The sequence below is a fragment of the Giraffa tippelskirchi genome, chromosome 11 (genome assembly GCF_054371585.1).
Source record: "Giraffa tippelskirchi isolate mGirTip1 chromosome 11, T2T-mGirTip1v1.2.pri, whole genome shotgun sequence".
Classification (NCBI taxonomy): domain Eukaryota; kingdom Metazoa; phylum Chordata; class Mammalia; order Artiodactyla; family Giraffidae; genus Giraffa; species Giraffa tippelskirchi.
In genome coordinates this window covers 10,263,058-10,270,502 of record NC_137285.1, presented here as the reverse complement: position 1 = coordinate 10,270,502, position 7,445 = coordinate 10,263,058, and the positions used below count along the sequence as shown (strand labels likewise).

Below are 7,445 nucleotides of genomic sequence, written 5' to 3'. Positions count from 1 at the left end.
AGTGAGTCTCCCTCTCTTCCCTGAATGCAGCACCCAGCCCCCACTTCCAGGTTCCCCTTCCCCAAGACGGCTTGCTTTTTCACTTCCTAATCTGTGTGGGTGTTTGCTATGACCAGCTCGTTCTCTTGGCAAAATTTTATTGGCCTTTGACCTGCTTCATTCTGTACCCCAAGGCCAAATTTGCCTGTTACTCCAGGTGTTTCTTAACTCCCTACTTTTGCATTCCAGTCCCCTATAATGAAAAGGACATCTTTTTTGGCTGTTAGTTCTAAAAGGTCTTGTAGGTCTTCATAGAACCGTTCAACTTCAGGTTCTTCAGCATTACTGGTCAGGGCATAGACTTGGATTACCTTGATATTGAATGATTTGCCTTGGAAACGAACAGAGATCATTCTGTCGTCTTTGAGATTGCATCCAAGTACTGCAAAATCAGATTGATTATATTCTTTGCAACCAAAGATGGAGAAGCTCTATACAGTCAGCAAAAACAAGACCGGGAGCAGACTGTGGCTCAGATCATGAGCTCTTTATTGCCAAATTCAGACTGAAATCAAAGAAAAGTGGGGAAAACCACTAGACCATTCAGGTATGACCTAAATCAAATCCCTTATGATTATGCAGTGGAAGTGATAAATAGCTTTAAGGGACTAGATCTGATGGAGTGCCTGATGAACTATGGATGGAGGTTCGTGACATTGTACAGGAGACAGGGATCAAGACCATCCCCAAGAAAAAGAAATGCCAAAAAGCAAAATGGCTGTCTGAGGAGGCCTTACAAATAGCTGTGAAGAGAAGCTAAAGTCAAAGGAGAAAAGGAAATGCAGAGTTCCAAAGAATAGCAAGGAGAGATAAGAAAGCCTTCCTCAGTGATCAGTGCAAAGAAGTAGAGGAAAACAATAGAAGGAGAAAGACTAGAGATCTCATCAAGAAAATTAGAGATACCAAGGGAACATTTCATGCAAAGATGGGCTCAATAAAGGACAAAAATGATATGGACCTAACAGAAGCAGATATTAAGAAGAGGCAGCAAGAATACACAGAAGAACTGTACAAAAAAGATCTTCACGACCCAGATAATCACGATGATGTGATGACTCACTGAGAGCCAGACATCCTGGAGTGTGAAGTCAAGTGGGCCTTAGAAAGCATCACTACGAACAAAGCTAGTGGAGATGATGGAATTCCAACTGAGCCACTTCAGCTCCTAAAAGATGATGCTGTGAAAGTGCTGCATTTAATATGCCAGCAAATTTGGAAAACTCAGCAGTGGCCAAAGGACTGGAAAAGGTCAGTTTTCATTCCAATCCCTAAGAAAGCAATGCCAAAGAATGCTCAGACTACCACACAATTGCACTCATCTCACACGCTAGTAAAGTAATGCTCAAAATTCTCCAAGCCAGGCTTCAGCAATACATGAACCGTGAACTTCAGATGTTCAAGCTGGTTTTAGAAAAGACAGAGGAACCAGAGATCAAATTGCCAACATCCGTTGGATCATCGAAAAAGCAAGAGAGTTCCAGAAAAACATCTATTTATGCTTTATTGACTATGCCAAAGCCTTTGATTGTGTGGATCACAATAAACTGTGGAAAATTCTGAAAGAGATGGGAATACCAGACCAACCGACCTGCCTCTTGAGAAATCTGTATGTAGATCAGGAAGCAACGGTTAGAACTGGACATGGAACAACAGACTGGTTCCAAATAGGAAAAGGAGTACATCAAGGCTGTATATTGTCACCCTGCTTATTTAACTTCTATGCAGAGTACATCCTGAGAAGCACTGGGCTGGATGAACCACAAGCTGGAATCAAGATTGCCGGGAGAAATGTCAATAACCTCAGATATGTAGATGACACCACCCTTATGGCAGAAAGTGAAGAAGAACTAAAGAGCCTCTTGATGAAGGTGAAAGAAGAGAGTGAAAAAGTTGGCTTAAAGCTCAACATTCAGAAAACTAAGATCATGGCATCCGACCCCATCACTTCATGAAAAATAGATGGGGAAACAGTGTCAGACTTTATTTTTCTGGGCTCCAAAATCACTGCAGATGGTGACTGCAGCCATGAAATTAAAAGACGCTTACTCCTTGGCAGGAAAGTTATGACCAACCTAGATAGCATATTAAAAAGCAGAGATATTACTTTGCCAACAAAGGTCCATCTAGTCAAGGCTATGGTTTTTCCAGTGGTCATGTATGGATGTGAGAGTTGGACTATAAAGAAAGCTCAGCACTGAAGAATTGGTGCTTTTGAACTGTGGTGTTGGGGAAGACTCTTGAGAGTTCCTTGGACTGCAAGGAGATTCAACCAGTTCATCCTAAAGGAGATCAATCCTGGGTGTTCATTGGAAGGACTGATGTTGAAGCTGAAACTCCAATCCTTTGGCCACCTGATGTGAAGAGCTGACTCATTTGAAAAGACCCTGATGCTGGGAAAGATTGAAGGCAGGAGGAGAAGGGGACGACAGAGGATGAGATGGTTGGATGGCATCACTGACTCAATGGACATGAGTTTGGTAAACTCCAGGAGTGGTGATGGACAGGGAGGCCTGGCGTGCTGCAGTCCATGGGGTCACAAAGAGTCGGACATGATTTGAGTGACTGAACAACAACAAGAACCATCAAATCATATAATTTTCATTTATTTTTTGTGGTGAGAACATTTAAGATCTACTCTCTTAACAACTTTCAAGTATATAATACTGTATCATTAACTATAATGCCGTGCTGTACATTAGATCTCAAGATTCATTCATCTTATAACTGGAAGTTTGTACCCTTTAACCAATATCTACTCATTTCCGCCAATCCCCAACCCCTCATAACCACCATCTTACTCTGTTTCTATGGGTTTACCTTTTTCAGATTCCACATACAACTGTGGTCATACTTTGTCATTCTGTCTCTGACCTATCTCACTTAGCATCAAGTCCCCAAGGTCCCTTCTTGTTGTTGCAAATGGCAGACTTTTTTTCTCATGGTTGAAGAATAGTCCATTATCCATTCATCTGTTGATGGACTTCTGTTGATGGTTGTTTCTGTATCTTGGCTATTAGGAATAGTGCTGCAATGAGCATGAGAGTGCAGATATCTCTTTGGGATGGTTATTTTAGTTTCTTTGAATTTTCTTTGGACTCAGAAGTTGGATGGATGGATGGATCATAAGATAGTCCTCCATACTGTTTTCCATAATGTGTGTGCTTAGTTGCTCAGTCATGTCTGACTCTTTGAGACCCCATGGACTATAGCCTTCCAGTCTCCTCTGTCCATGGGATATTTTCCATAGTAGCTATACCAATTTACATTTCTACCAGTGATATATAAGAGTTCCCTTTTCTTCTCATTCTCACCAGCCCTTGTTATCTTTGACTTTTTGTTGATAGCCATTGTCACAAATGTGAGTTAATACCTCACTGTGTTTTTTTTCCTTCAATATTTATTTTCATTTTATTTATTTATTTGGCTGCACCAGATCTTAGTCGCCACATGCAGGATCTTTAGTTGTGGCTTGTGAACTCCTAGTCGCAACATATGGGATCTCGTTCCCTGACCGGGGATCGAGCCCAGGCCCCCTGCATTGGGAGCCTGGAGACTTAGTCATTGGACCACCAGGGAGTTCCCTCTCACTGTGGTTTTGATTTGCATTCCTCTGATGATTAGTGCATTCCCATTAGTGCATTCCCATCACTTCATGGGAAATAGATGGAGAAACAGTGGAAACAGTGTCAGACTGTATTTTTTTGGGCTCCAAAATCACTGCTGATGGTGATTGCAGCCATGAAATTAAAAGACGCTTACTCCTTGGAAGGAAGGTTATGGCCAACCTAGATAGCACATTTAAAAGCAGAGACATTACTTTGCCAACAAAGGTCCGTCTAGTCAAGACTATGGTTTTTCCAGTGGTCATGTATGGATGTGAGAGGTGGACGGTGAAGAAAGCTGAGCGCCGCAGAATTGATGCTTTTGAACTGTGGTGTTGGAGAAGACTCTTGAGAGTCCCTTGGACTGCAAGGAGATCCAATTAATCCATCCCTAAAGGAGATCAATCCTGGGTGTTCATTGGAAGGACTGATGTTGAAGCTGAAACTCCAATCCTTTGGCCACCTCATGCGAAGAGTTGACTCATTGGAAAAGACCCTAATGCTGAGTAGGATTGGGGGCAGGAGGAGAAGGGGACGACAGAGGATGAGATGGCTGGATGGCATCACCAACTCAATGGACATGGGTTTGGATAGACTCCGGGAGTTGATGATGGACAGAGAGGACTGGCATGCTGCAATTCATGGGGTCGCAAAGAGTCGGACACGGCTGAGCGACTGAAGTGAAGTGAAGTGAAGTGATGATTAGTGATGCAACTCTCTTTTCATGGGCCTGTTGGCCATTTGTATGCCTTCTTTGGAAAGATGTCTATTGGTTCCTCCGCCCATATTTTAGTCAAGTTATTTGTTTTTCTGATACTGAGTTGTGTGTGTTCTTTGTACATTTTGGATATTAACTCTTTATTAGACATATGATTCACAAATACTTTTCTCCTTCCAAAGGTTACCTTTGCATTTTGTTGTTACTTTTGTTGTGCAGAAGCTTCTTAGTTTGATGTAGACCCACTAATTAAGTTTTGCTTTTGTTGCTTGTGCTTTTGGTGTCACATCCAGACAACTAGAGCGAGCGTGGTCAGGGTGGAATGGCCATAGATAAAAATATCTGTGGCCAAAATCAGTGTCAAAGAGCTTTTTTCTCGTTGTTTGTTTTTTCCTCCCATAAGTGTCATGCTTAAGTGTTCATGTCAGTTAATTTGAGTTAATTTTTGTGAGTCATGTAAGATAAGGGTCCAGTTTCATTCTTCTGCATGTGGTGGTTATCCAGCTTTCCGAACACCACTTACTGAATATTTCTTTATTTTCTAGTACTTTGATTGCTCATATTTTACACTCTAAAGTTTGTTTCTTTTATTAATTTTGGTACAAGGAAAGATTTAGAGATCCAGTTTTGTTTTGTTTTTTAGATGTTACTCAGAGCTCCTGACCCCATTTATGCAATGATTAATCTTTTTCCCGCCCATGTGAAAAGCCCTCTTCTTGTTTATTAAGTGCCCTTCGGTAGTTGAGTATTTCTGAATGGTATTTTCATGGATCTGCCTGTTCATATGCCAGGATGATGCTGTTGTGACCACTGTAGCTCCCCTTGTAAGTCTTGATCTCGCACACCATCCTTTCTTTTAACCAAGATTTTTAAGTTGGAAGTGATGAGTTTATATATGTGCTTTGGATGGGTCCCTCTAGCGATAGTATGGAAATTCAATTGTAAAGAAGAGACAGAGTGGAAGCAGAGAGATGATATGGAAGACGGTGAAGGCCTAATTAAAAGCAATGGGTATGGGGAACTTCCCCGGTGGTCCAGCAGTTAAGACTTTATGCTTCCAATGAAGAGGGTCTGGGTTCGATCCCCGGTCGGGCAACTAGATCCCACCTGCTTCAACTAAGAGTTCACATGCTGCAACTAAAGATCCCACATGCCACAACTAAGACTGGGCGCAGCCAAATAAATAATTAAAATAAATATTTTTTTAAAAAATAACCAATAAGGATGGTTAGGAAGGAGAGCATAGAGGTAGAAATAATGACAGGTCACTCACTAGGTAGAGATAAGGATGAGGAAGGAGTGGAAGATGGTGCTGAGATTTCTACCTTCTGTTGCTCACTAAGAAATGGAAGCCAGAAAAGAAAAAAAAAAAAGCAAACAGTAAATTTGGTTGTGGGGATGGGAAGGGGAAAACGCATTAACATATAGACATTCATTTGTGTTGAGATGGCCTTTGGCAACATGCTTGGGTCCCTAGCAGTATGCATGGCTGTGTGTATCAGTTTAGCATACACGTTAGTTCACAGAAGCATTTATTCTGGTTTGTCCATTGGTGGTGTTCATCGTACCCACCAGCACCTTTCTGCCCCCTAGTCCCCTAGTTTTGGGGGCCCAACTTCCCCATGCCCATCCTACCCTCTCTGCTTAAGGAAATCTTACCTTCCAAGATTCAGCTCAGATCCTCATCTTCTGGGGAAGTCTTCTGGAACCACACTAACCTCCTTTAGCTGCTTTCACACAATTTTCTGTTCAACGTCCATCAAATGCTGCAGCCCAAGATGAAGTGCTTGTGCTGAAACCTTAATACATCTGTGCCTCCATTTGGCTCCAGAGAAGGCAATGGCACCCCACTCCAGTACTCTTGCCTGGAAAATCCCATGGATGGAAGAGCCTGGCAGGCTGCAGTCCATGGGGTCGCTAAGAGTCAGACATGACTGAGCGACTTCACTTTCATTTTCACTTTCATGCATTGGAGAAGGAAATGGCAACCCACTCCAGGGTTCTTGCCTGGAGAATCCCAGGGACAGAGGAGCCTGGTGGGCTGCCATCTGTGGGGTAGCACAGAGTCGGACATGACTGAAGCGACTTAGCAGCAGCAGCAGCAGCCATTTGGTTCAGTCTGTCCAAAACACTAAATACAGTGTAACTCTCAACCTAGACTTCTCCCTGAGGATCTGTATTGGCTCATTCTTTCTTCTGTCTTTCTTTCAATCTGTTTTCTGTGCTCTTATGTAAGTCTTTATTCTGATTTTTTAAAAAATATTTATTTTACTTATTTGTTTGGCTGCACTGTGTGTTAGCTTCGGCATGTGGAATCTAGTTCCCTGACCAGGGATCGAACCCAGGCCCCCTACATTTGGAGTGTGGAGTCTTAGCCACTGGACCACCAGGGAAGTCCCTTCAATTTTTTTTTTTTTAATCTCTTTTTTTCTCTGGGTCTAACTTTGTTCCTTGTTCTCCAGTGCTCCTTGTCTATGGACTCACTGTCAGGAATGGAACTGGCAAAAGCAAAATGTCCAGAAAGGGAAGAGGAATGAAGCCAGGGGAAGAGCTAAGCAAGCAAAATGTGACTTCTTTTCAGATGCCTCAGAGGGGAGAGGTGTGAACACTTGGACATGAATCAATGTTGTCCTTCCGCCCTGCTGAGATCATTGGGAGAAGCACGGAGTTGGGTAAGAAACAGTCATTCTGTTCCTCTAAGAAGTATGCCAAGTCTTAGCTTTGAAATATTCCAGCACGTTTCATTGTTAGGGCCCAAGGGTGTGTTTTCAGATTAAAAAAAATCTTGTTCCCCCCTGTTCTCTAAAAACAGTGGTAACCAAGGTGTCCATCTAAAATGGTGAGATTTGAGATATTTGGATATTTACTCCCAGTGCTGGGACCCTGACACTATCAAATGGAAGATGTGTTATGTTTTGTTTTGTTTTGCAAAACATTGGCGGGAATTAATTCAAAGAAATATTTAAAAAAATATTTATTTAGTATTTATTGGGCTGCACCAGGGCTTAGTTGCGGCACACAGTATCTTTTTTTTAATTGCAGCATGCAAACTGCTCTTAATTGTAGCATGTGGGATCTAGTTCCCT

General features: G+C 42.2%; 1 non-coding gene across 1 annotated transcript; it reads right to left on the bottom strand.

Moving 5' to 3' along the window:
* Positions 1-6,679: 6,679 nt before the first annotated feature.
* TRNAW-CCA (transfer RNA tryptophan (anticodon CCA)) lies at positions 6,680-6,752 on the bottom strand. The gene has a single exon. It is a non-coding gene; the product is annotated as a tRNA-Trp (tRNA).
* Between the last annotated feature and the right edge of the window lie 693 nt (positions 6,753-7,445).